A 12,549-nucleotide genomic window follows, 5' to 3' on the forward strand; every position below is an offset into this window, starting at 1 on the left:
CTGATAAGGCATGCGGACTGGCTGAATAAATAAATAAATTAAATTAATATCTTATATATTCTTTTCACCTCCCTCTAGGCCTCGCTCACCAAATCATGACCACTGGCTATATCTCAAACCCCCCACAATAAAATCCTCGCACCCTTGACCCTACTCCCCCCCCCCACGCGTCCCCCTTTTCCATCTATCCGCGTGTGCGGAGGGGGGAAAACTGAACGCGGCTTGGCAATAAATAATAAATTTGACTAATACACATTCAGCCTGAGTCACAATTTAGTGCACCCATCCGCCCCCCTCCGCCACGTCCCACAGAGACGAGCGGCCGAGGGACCGAATCCAAAAGAGAGCGAGGCATTCCCTCTTCAGAAACATGTGGCATCTCGATAATAGGCTAAAACGACTAAAATCAGACAGACAAAAAAAGCAAGAGACTGGAAAGCATATTATAACTCATCCATCTGGATCATCCAAGTAGATTGGGAGCAATCCCTTGTCGAAACTGTCTTCTAAACACTTAGAAAGAAAAGAAATCACTGTGTGCGTATTCTCGCACCGGCTACCAGCTCCGGCAAACGTACGCGTGCGGTTGCGTGAACGCCCGAGCCGGCGTCTACCTCTCCAGCCAGCCAGCGACTAGGAGAGCGTACTAGTGTTTGTGTGTGTGTGTGTGTGTGTGAGGGAGGGAGAGAGAGAGAGAGAGAGAGAGAGAGAGAGAGAGACGGAGAGAGGGAGAGAGTGGGGGTATTATGCACTCTAGATGTTGGCTCTTGCTTTAAGCAGCCTGCCTGCAAGCCCAGGTACAGCGTGCCGGCTCTCTAAATAAGCAGCACATTCAGGAACCCCATCAGGACAGTAGGCAGGGCTGCAGCCTGGGTGTGAAATCACACTAATGCGCCCGCTCTAGTCAGGTTGAGCAGGATCACTCACTCTCTCTCACTCACACACTACCGTTCCTCTACTACTGTAGCCCCAGCACCAGCAGCCAGAAGACAAGTGTGGATTGGACGTCAAGGAGGGCAAGAAAGAAAGGAAGGAGGCAAAAAAAGAGAGACAGAAAGGTCAGTACACTGCTTTCTGCTCTTTGGAGTGCTGTTCCACTCTCTCTCTCTCTGTATATATGTGTGTGTGTGTGTGTGTGTGTGTGCGGTGGAGCTGGGACTGCTGCGTGGTGTTGGCTGAAAGTATTGATTGTAAGAGAGTTTGTGGGGAGTGCACGCTTGTTTGATCCTGCCAGGTGCGAGCGTTGGCTTGTTGGGGGGCTTTGGATTCAGGAGCAGGCCAACTGCCATGACAAGTGTCTGCAAGTTCACAGGTGCCATGTCGCAGGTTTTATGTGCGCGAAAGCCAAAAATGTCTCGCGTTTGCACCATCATAGATCTGATTGAGTCAGAAACGGGATGTTCGTGTGTCTCAATTGGTGTGTGACGGGGGTGTCGGGGTCTATATTTAGGCACTGGGGGGCTGGCTTACTGGTCAGATAAAAAGATTTGGGAGGGGGGTGTTCGGGAAAATATATTAAGTCGCTTTGTCACCGTTTGAGTCATAGTGATGCGTCTGCGTGACGGACAGCCGTGCCGTACGCAGGACTTATGTACGCAGTGCTGACATATTACACACGGGGGTCACTGCACTCATGACCCGAATACACGTGGGTGAACCCCCAGTCATGAGAAACACACTCTCACCCTTGAACATGGATTCCACTGAATGTTTTTGTAAACAATTTTTGACTGTTTGAATGGAACTTTTTTACATTTATCATATTATTTACATTAGTAGCTAATTGCACCAGGCCTTTTTTACTGGAAAAGCAAACTAGGGCTGTTTAACGATTAATCGCGATTAATCGCATCCAAAATAACAGTTTGTTTTTACATCATAAGTGTGTGTTCTATGCATATTTATACACATACATTTTTACACACATACAATATACATACATTTCTATTGTATATAATATTCATATTATACTTTTATTTTGGATGCGATTAATCGCGATTAATCGCATCCAAAATAACAGTTTGTGTTTGCATAATATATGTGTGTGTGCTATGCATATTTATTTTGTATTTATAAACACATACATGTACATGTATTTATTTAAGAAATATTCACATGTATATATTTATATTGTATATAATATAATATGTATATTATACTTTTATTCTGGACGCGGTTAATGGCATCCAAAATAAATAATGTGTGTGTGTACTATGCATATTTATTTTGCATTTATAAACACATACATGTATATATTTAAGCAATATTCACATGTATATGTTTATATTGTATATAATGTAATATGTATATAATAGTTGCGATTAATCGTGATTAATCGTTAAACAGCCCTAAAGAAAACACACTTTCACCCTTGAACATGGATTTCACTCACCGTCAACTACAGCCTTATGAATGTTTTTGATTGGAATTTTTTCATATTATTTACATTAGTAATTGTAACTTTTACATTCAAACACCTGACTTTCAGACAGGGCGAGGCTCAAATTGACTTTAGCAATGTTGTGTCATTCTGATATCGCCGTACGGGCCCCTTCTCCTAGTTTGTGTCAACATTCAGATGCCTCGCACCACACACGCAATGACTGCGGAGAAACAGGAAAAGGCGAGATTTACCAAATTGTCGGCAACACTAAAGACATCAACACACGCATTTCAGCCATCTATCATGGCTGTCGCTGCATTTCCGTGGCGACAGTGATTTATTCTAGCGCGGGAGCCTATTTGAGCTGTGATGGAGAAATAAGCAGCACCCAGTCTGGCTGGAGGACTGAATGCTCACAAACACATATTAACACACGGCACGACGAGATACACCCTCGCGCGACTTCCCATTCACCTCATGCTAAACGCTACAGCGAATGTGCAAAATGTGTAAAGGTTAGTCTATACTAATATGCTTTTAAGCATCATGCATGAATTTGCAGAAGCCTTATAAAGTTGGGTTTTTCTATTTTATCTGATTCATTCTAGATGTTAACACCAGCTGTATTGCAAAATTGCAAACATATGCTACATATGTGAGATGTAAAAAGGAAATAATTCTACTTCCAAACCACATGGTGTGCTGTGCTGCATCCGCTCTCTTCTAGACTGAAAACTCTGCACAGAGAGACTCAGAGGACAAGTGCATTCACACACACACACACGCACACACACACTCACTCACTCATAAACACTATGAAACAGTGGCTGAGTTTTACCAGCAAGAGCAGAGCATGATTTGGATTTCACAGCATGTGTTTTTGTGTGTAGCTTGATGTGCTGCCGGCGAGCTCTGAATTCATCCAGTCGAGAGTGTGCAAGTGTGTGTGCGTCCATTAAGATGATAAATTCTTACTTCAGGTCTCTAACTCTACAGGCAGATTCATCAGAATGAACACGCACACTTGCATACACACGTATACCGGCACTTCAGATCTAAGATCATATAGCCCTGCACAAATGGATCTATATATAAATACAGTAGTCATAGTGTTCGTACTGTTCAGCTTTTGATTTTGATCAAAGATTTTGTGTACGTGTGTCATTATCAATGCTATTTTAGGGCCCAGATTTGTGTTTTCGTATGCGTTAGGATGTGTAAATGTGTGCATTTATGTCCATTTCTTGCCATGTCTGCTGACAGAGTGGATCACTGCATGATTTAAGTGCATGTGTGTATGTTTGGTGGTCCAGGTCTCTACATTCGTTCGAGTGGGTGGCTGTATCAGTACCTGGAATCTCAGCTTGGCCTGCTTGTGTCAGTGGAGAGAGAGAAAGTAAGAGACGAGGGTTTTTACACTTGCATCACAACACTATAACTATATATATAATACACAGAATTTTGTTGTGTAATATATACATGCAATATATGCTATATTTTTTCATGTGATGTCATTTTAGGCTTTTGAACACTGTAAAAAAAATATTTTCATGATTTGTTATCACAACCTTTTTCATTTGTCAAATAAACTTAAATAATTGATGTAGTTCAGAAAACATAACATTTTGAGTTTCTGTTGATTAAACCAATCGCCTTCATTGAATTAACTCAAATTTTCAATTTCAATGAAGGCAACCAAAATTTTAAGTTAAACCAACAATTCTTTTTTTTTACAGTGTAATTATTACACCACAAAATATTTGAGTAAGTATCCTTCTTAGTATTAGGAAACATGACTTACACTGTAGTGTTACAGTAGCTAAAAAATACTATTTTTAATTTAAATTTAAATGTGACAAACTGTAGCATTTAGATTAGGTAGTGGTATTGTAATTTTCCCAGGAAGCTGCCTTGGTGATTTAGCCAGTTAGCTCTGGTGCAGCTGTGCTGGTGAATATAGAGGTTTTTGGCTCTGCTCTGATAACATGACCAAAATTCGGCTCTGCACCTCAAATCCAGGATTAATGACAGCTTTTGGGGCTTAACACAGGCAGTCATTCATATGGACGAGAACAGCGTGGCCGGCCTCTATCCCGTCTTATCGTCTAGGAAAGGCCGGAGATGCTCTACGCATGTGCTGTAGCTTCAGATGCTGACCCTATTGAACTGTGAACTGAAGCTTGACCTGCTAGTGTAAAATGTGTTCAGTGTAAACATCACATTCAGATCATTTATATTAGTTACTGTCGCTCTGTTGTGGTGCTTGTGGTAAAGTGATGGTGATGATGATGGCGACCATCATGGCGGATTGTTTTTTTTTTTTTTTTTAATATATATATATATATTGTGATTAATCGATTTGACAGCACTATTATGGATATTTAAATTATTTGCTGTATTTTGTAATAATTATTCATTAACACCAACTTTAATCAATTTTTGCAGTTATGTCTACATGAATATCTTTCTTGATTCTATTAATTTACCTGTAATATGAATTTGCTGTATATTGTAACATGTTAAACATTAATGTAATTTCATATAAACCAATTCATTGACATGAATATTAAAATAAATAAATATCTTTGTAAATGGTGATTGAAGATGTATAATCATTTAGAATTATCCTTAATGTAAACCTAAACATACTAATGAACTACTTGTTCGATTCTTTTGTAGCACAAATTCAGTTTAATTTTCCTTTAAAAAAAAAAGAAGAAAAGCATATAAACAATTCAGATATTAAATTAAAATGTTTTATTGTATTTCTTGGTGTTTTTGCGAGGATATCATTAGTTGTTTTTATTAATGAATTAATTTATTTTTTTAAGAAATTAAGAATAGATTTGAATCCGAGCTTGTATTTACAGGCTGTGTCAGATTTCTGTTGTCTGTCGTGTGCTGCCCTGAGGACACGTGGATGTTCTGGTTGGAGATGTGCAGCATGGCTTATCTGAGTTGCTGGATTTTTAAAGGATTTTGCAATATTTCAGTTGATCAGACAGTATTTCAAAATGAAATCTGTGCAATACTAATGATACTGATCTACAGTATTAAAAAGAATGTATAGTAAATTAAAGAATTTTAAAATGCAGGCATAATTTTTATTTCAAATCCTGTTTCTTGTTTTTTCTACTGTATGTTTGCTCCTCACAAGGAAGTGTGTGAGTCCAGCATGCAGCGTCCGCTTGAGACGAGCCTATTGGCTGCACGAGATGATTGACACCTGTTCTCTGCCTATAAGACATCTCAGTCCATGTTGACAGAGCATCCGGGAGCCGTGGATTGGTTGCTTGCTTTTGATGTGCATGTTTACATGCATCAGCACAGGCACAACAATCTAGAATCCTCTCAACCCCATTGTGACGTCTGCTAAAAGTGGCCTCCTGAATTTCATTTACACCAGTGGACCAAAAAAAAACCTTTAATGTTTAATCCTAAAAATCCTGAACTGAAGAACCAGAATGCCAGAGTTAGATAGGTGGAAGAAAAAGGAGCACTTTCATGTTCCGCCTGCTGTTTGTTTTGTGTTAGGACATCATTATGAAAGAGACGCAGAATGCCCAAGGCAGATAAAAAAAAAAAAAAAAAAAAAAAGTTGCAGTGCATCTGGAATTAATTTAATTACACAAGTTTGCTTGATTTGCACGTCTTCTCCTGACATCCCCGTCACAGCGTTTGTTGTGTTTCCTTGTTGTTGTTGTTGTTTCTCCGCCGTGCCGTGCCGCTCTGTTCCATGTTAGTCGAACGTGTAAAATCCCTCAGAGGGTCTGAGGAGCGATCGCGCCGTCTGGGGCGAATACAGATGGTCATCTCGCATCTCATTCCATCTGATTACTGCAATCATGTGGATAATCCTCATCAAGCTCTCGTGTCTGGGCTTCTGTGATACACTCGTACTGTACGTGGAGCCAGATCAAACGAGAGCTTTGGCTTTCCAGCCATCTCGGTTTATTTTCTATGTCACTGATATCCAAGGGGCTTATTAGTTTACCTTCTTTGTCTTCCCCTCGTCCGCCTCTTTTCCATTTTGGAGAAGCACCGAGAGGAAGAGAGAGGGCTGTCTTGCACCTCGGAAAAGCGTTCGGATCATTTGTAGGCCTGAATCACACATTCTAACTGAAACACACATCCAGTTAAAATATGATAATTCAATCCCGCTCTGTTTTTATTAAATCACGCTCTCGGAATGCTGCGCTCTGCCTGATAGCGCTGTTATTGTTTGTGTAAAACACATTTTCTTTTTCTGCCTCTCTCTCTCTCTCTCTCTCTTTTGGGCTGGGGGTGGATGTTAGTGGCCAGTATGGGGAGGTGGTACGTCAGAGAAGACTAAAATGAGATTTCTCAGCGTGTCGTGTGTGTGTGTGTGCGCGCATGGGACGTGATGTGTGAGACTAATGGCTGTCGGTTTGGTGCCTTGGTGTTTTCATTCTGCCTTCCTGTCCTGTAATCGGGGAGGGGGGAAAAAACAAAGAAATAATGGGGAAAGAAAGAAAGAAATAGAAAGAAAGACGAACGCGAGAGGGGAGGAGAGTCTGTTTATTCCTCCATCCCCCTTCCCGTCATCCGCCTCTTCTCTGTACCTCTGGAATATAATCCACTATCTCCTGACCTTCAAATCATGCCGCGCTGCAGTCATTCCAATTCACTGGCCACTATGAGCGTGAAATGTCCTCTAGCCCATTTCCCTCTCTCAGCATGGCCTCACTTCCTCTTTTGCTCTCTCCGCCCCTGCACGTATTACACACATCATGATCATGCTCCAAGAAAGCCGTAAGATGTTGAACATTTCACCGTTTTAAAGCGTCTTTTGTCTTTTTTTCCTCTATAAATCAATTTCATTTTGTCAAAAGATTTTTTTTTTAAAGAGTCTAATTTTGCCTATTTGTATTAATCCTAATAAAAATATGACAATTAGAAATACGGAATAAGGAAAAATGTGAAATTTGCCATTTAAGTTGTGTGTCTTCTGGTGTTTTAAAATGGCTATTTATAATAAAATTTTAATAGTGACCAAATTGTTTAATAGTATATTTCATCAGCCTTATACCAGATTATACCTATGTACAATATACAGAATTGTGTGTGTGTGTGTGTGTGCTTGTTTGTGGGTCAGTATGTATCTGATGTGATTGAGATGGTGACAGACTAAAGCTGCCAGATTTGGTGAATCCTATGGTATGTATAAATGTGTGTGTGTTGTCCTGATATTCCCTACATTATGGGGATGTCCTCAAAATGTCCCCATAAGTATAGTAATACCAGTAAATTTTGACCTTGTGGGGACATTTTTGGTCCCCATGAAGAAATAAGCTTATAAATCATACAGAATAATTGTTTTTTAAAATCTATAATAGCAGAAAGTTTTCTGTGATGGGTTGGTTTAGGGGTAGGGTTAGTGTAAGGGAATAGAATATACAGTTTGTACAGTTTCAAAATTATTATGTCTATATGGAATGTCCCCATAAAACATGGGAAACCAACGTGTGTGTGCATGTGTGCTTCATTTATTCCCTACATTGTAGGGACAAAATGTCTCCAAAAGGAAGGCAAAACCAGAAATCTTTGACCTTGCGGGTATTTTTTGGTCTCCAAGAGGAAAACAGCTTATAAATCATATTAAATGATGTTTTTTTTAAATGTAAAATGCAGAAGGTTTTCTGTGATGGATAGGTTTAGGGTTATGGGATAGAATATACATTTTACAGTATAAAATCATTAGGCCTATGTTAAAAACATTACGTGTGTGCGTGCAGGTTTGGCTATACTTGTAAGGGCCAAATGTCCTCACTTAAATAGTGAAATATGACACCCAACTAGTGAGGACATTTTACTGGTCTTCACTAGTTAAAAAGGCTTAAAAATCGGCCAAAACATGTTTTTAATTTAAATCTAGTGTTTTGCACATGTTTCTGTGTAGGTTTAGGGTAGAGGTTGAGTTAGGCCGTAAAAAACATCATTAACCTGATATAAAAACAATGGAAGTCTTTACAATGTCCTCACTAAGATAGTGAAAAAACGTGTTTGTGTATGTGTACGTTCTGTGTTTTGTATTTATGTTGTCGTTTAAATATGACAGATTTAAAAAAAATGTTTATTAAAATGTATTTGTAATTAAAAAATACACTTGTTTCACATGATCTGATCTGTTACAAAATCGTCTGTCTGTTTGATGTTCATGAGCTCTTGTATCTGGAGGGAGTTTCTCAGCGCTGTGGGTCAAGAGTTGTTCTGAAGCTCTGGCATTTCAGAGAAAGAGAGAGACAAATACATTTTACAAAATTGTTCAAATATTTTCATCTATGCTTTAATGAGAAAAGGAAACATATTGGAAACAGTTTTCAGGCATTAATCAATGCTACATTTTTGATACCTCTGCATCTTTAGAATTCCCTCCTGTACAACTGAATCATATGTTGCAAGGACACCATCAGTGGTTTCTTTCACACTAAATTGAAGGTGAGATTGTGACATGGTGGTCATGTTCATGGAGTGTGTGTGAGAAGGACGTGATTTTATTTCTTCACTTCCTGATGCAGTGGGTTTGAGAGCGGAACCATTATTGCACTCGACCTCAGAGCTGAGTTTATAACACCCTTTTTCTCTTTTTTCTCTCTCTCTCCATTCACTTGCTCTTAAGTAAGTGTGAAATAAGCATTTGCTCTGTGTCCCTTTTGGATTTTTCGGGAAGTTTCCATTTTAAGATGCATTGCATCATCTTTGTCCATTCACCAATTATTTCTTTGCCTTACCTATTTTCTTGTATGGTGCTTTATGAAAGTGATTCCCAACCAGGAGTACTTGTAGGCCAGTGGCTACCTACGGTATAAGTAGGATCCAGAGGGAACATTTTGACATTGTTAAACCAAAAAAACTTTCTTTTTTTAAAGGAGATTAGCATAGTGACTTTTTTTCTTTTTCTTTTCTTATGCTCATCTTAAAAGTTTCTCTATGCTTGCCTCCAGAACTGTCAAAAACTGTGAAAGAACTTGTAATTGTAATATTGGCAATTTTAGTAATATTAATGCTTATGCTAAAGATAAAGGTTTTGTGTTGATGTTGTGAAGGCTGAGAAACATTTATTTCTTGAGAGAATATTTATTTCCATTTAGTAAATAAACATTCATATTGTACTTATGCAGCAGAGCTATGTATGTTTTTACCCGATTTTGGAGCCTGTGATTGAATCAATCAGCTGATCATTGATGGGCATTGACATGTGAATGTATACAGGTACTCGTAAATTAAAAGTAATTACTCATTTAAAGTAGTTAAACTGAAGTCAAGCTACACTTTTGGAAAAAGGAGCAACAGTTTAAGGGGGTGATTTTTAGTATAATTAACTTATTACAGTATTTATTGAGCAAAAAAAAAAGAATTTCAATTAGAGTGACAGCATTTAAAGCTAATAAAACTAGAAAATATGCTAATTTATAAAACAGCGATGAGCAGCATTTAACTAAATATTTTGCTACAAAAAAGAAATTAGAATCCAAAACAGTGATTTAAGTGCATAATTTTTGAATAAGTTCTTTTCAAAGAACTGTTGGATTGAAAAGATGAACTAAAATGAATCAGACTTCCAAATTAAGGACATTCTAGGCAATGTGACCAAAAGGACCATTTATTTGTTGAAAATATAGTGCAGGTTAATACAAGCAATCTACTGACAAATGTGTTTATGTTTGTACATATTGACACTAGATTCAGTACTGATTTTGATTCCAGAATCCTCAGACATTCTCATATGACTTTGATTATCTTTAATTGTATGAAGAGAAGCAGATTTAAGCTAATTGAAACTAATTAGGTAATGTGATGCTTTGTTTGTGTGTGTGATTGAGCAGTGTGAAGATGCTCTGGAGGACCTTGATTGTCTCTGGCTATTCATTCTCTCAGGCCCTGCTGTCCATTGAATATGAACTGTGCTCATACACGTTATTGTGCAGAGATTCTGCCGCTCATTAATCACATGACCTTCAAGGGCGAGCTTAATGACCTTGCAGGAGCATATCAGGTGGAGATGGCTGATGCTGGGGAATTAAATTGTTTCTGATCACGTGGTTCTTCATGGGGCCTCCACTGTCTGTAGCAAACGGACTGGTTCTGGCTCTTAGGTGCAAATTTCTCTGTCACCTGCGTGACATGCTGTACCATGGGGTGATTTAAAAAACAAAACAAACACTGTCTTTATTGATTTTAGAAACATTAAAATTAAAGCATAAAAAAATCAACTAGGGCTGTCAAACGATTAATCGCGATTAATCGCATACAAAATAAAAGTTTGCCTAATATATGTGGGTGTACTGTGTGTAATTATTATGTATATATAAATACAAACACATTCATGTATATATTTGAGAAATATTTACAAGTATATGTATTTATTTATATTTTTATATAATTTATATTATATATAAATAAAAATATTTTGTACATAACATATTTCTCTTAAATATATACATTAATTTGTGTGTATTTATATATACATAATAATTACACACAGTACACCCACATATATTATGCAAACTCAAACTTTTATTTTGTATACGATTAATCGCGATTAATCATTTGATTAATCCTAAAATCAACCACAACTATATACATATGTAAATGTCAAAACAATGGTAGATTTATATCATGACGTGATGCATGCTAAGCCAGGTTACACAGATTACACAGGTTATTTGGTTCAGCTTCCCTTCTATAAAGGGATTCCATACATTGAAAAACTTTTAGGTTTTCCCCTAACAATATATGTGAGTTTTTCCAAATGTAACGGACATAGGCCGGTAAGAGCTGTGCGTGTAAACCTCACTCCCCTGGCGACTGACGCTACAGACTGCTGTTTTTAGCCTCCTTGTTAGAGGGCCCGACTCCCATGCCAGCGGACCCGGGTTCGGGTCCTGCTTGGAGTGGGTGGTTCGAACAGGAGGGGTCACGTTGGTGCCGTGACCCGGATGGGAATGTGGTAGGGGTTACACAAAGTCAAACAAGACAATTCCTGTAACCATGGTTTAAAAGTAGGGCTTTCTGTGTTTTTTCATTGATGATCTACTACAAGTTTTGCTTGTAATAAAACACTTTCTTACCAGTGAAAGTTACAGGGAAATATTTTCCCAAAAAGTTGAACTTGGGGACACTTCCATTAGCAATCTTCCTTTGCACTTCCTATCTTTAGGTCACATTTTATACATTGATTGGGAATGTTGGGATTAAATTGATGTAATTCTGGAGTTATGTAGACTCTCGGGGTGATATTGTTTTAGTTGAAGTTTGAGTTGAGATGGAAGAACCTGGAAAAAGATGAGTATGACAGAGCAACATTTGTAGAAAACATCATTGAGCCAGACATCCTACATATTGTGCCATACTGAAGACCCATTATCCTCCCCCATAGGAGAGAAATGAAATCTCTTTAAGATCTCAATTGTTCTCTCAGATCCAAAATGAAATTAGAGGTTTCTTACATCTTCTGTTCTCAGATATTTCTTTTTGAGGTAAAATACCTTGGTAATTTCACATATGTTTCTTGAAGACATCTCAATAATCTCAAACTGTGCTCATATTTGCCAAGTCTGCAAGATTTCAATAAGAACTAATTCTTTAAAAACCAGATGATCTGATATCCACATTCACTTTATTGCTTTGTACTCTTATACTGCATGTCAGCAATTGTCTCATTTGTTTACATCTTTATTTCTCATAATTTCGGAATTTTAGAAGAAACATCTGAGGAAAAAGTTGACGCTTAAATAAAACACAACTGACAACTCCATTAAATCCCCTGAGCTATGAAAAAGCAACCTCTGAGCAATGAAGTCGTCCTTTTGCTAAACAACCATCACACAGCTTTATAAAAAAATGGTTATGCCTGTTTTTTTTCAGACGATATTTGAAATCTCTAAAATATTTCACTTGAACATTTTCCTTGCAAGTTCTCTTTGAGAGTTCATCGCAATGAATCTTTTCTCTGATAAGTGTCTTTCAGCGCTGAACTCGGTGAAATGCATCTTTTTTTCCCACTTTTTGTCATTCTACTTTCTCATAACCTTATAATTATTAAAGGTGATTATAATCCAGATCTCACTGATGTGTAAACTTCATATAAAACTGTGTCTGCAGCACTTTCGCTTCCAGCAGCAATCTTAGCATTAAAACATGGT

The 12,549-nt window shown here is 38.0% G+C and overlaps 1 protein-coding gene across 1 annotated transcript in view; it reads left to right on the forward strand.

The window, feature by feature from the left end:
• Positions 1–802: 802 nt before the first annotated feature.
• zfhx3b (zinc finger homeobox 3b) overlaps positions 803–12,549 on the forward strand; it is a 271,273-nt gene continuing 259,526 nt past the window's right edge. Inside the window, 1 exon segment of the mRNA XM_048186070.1 lies at positions 803–1,058. The gene's annotated coding sequence lies outside the window, so the exon portion shown is untranslated.

Source organism: Megalobrama amblycephala, linkage group LG3, assembly GCF_018812025.1.
Source record: "Megalobrama amblycephala isolate DHTTF-2021 linkage group LG3, ASM1881202v1, whole genome shotgun sequence".
Lineage (NCBI taxonomy): Eukaryota > Metazoa > Chordata > Actinopteri > Cypriniformes > Xenocyprididae > Megalobrama > Megalobrama amblycephala.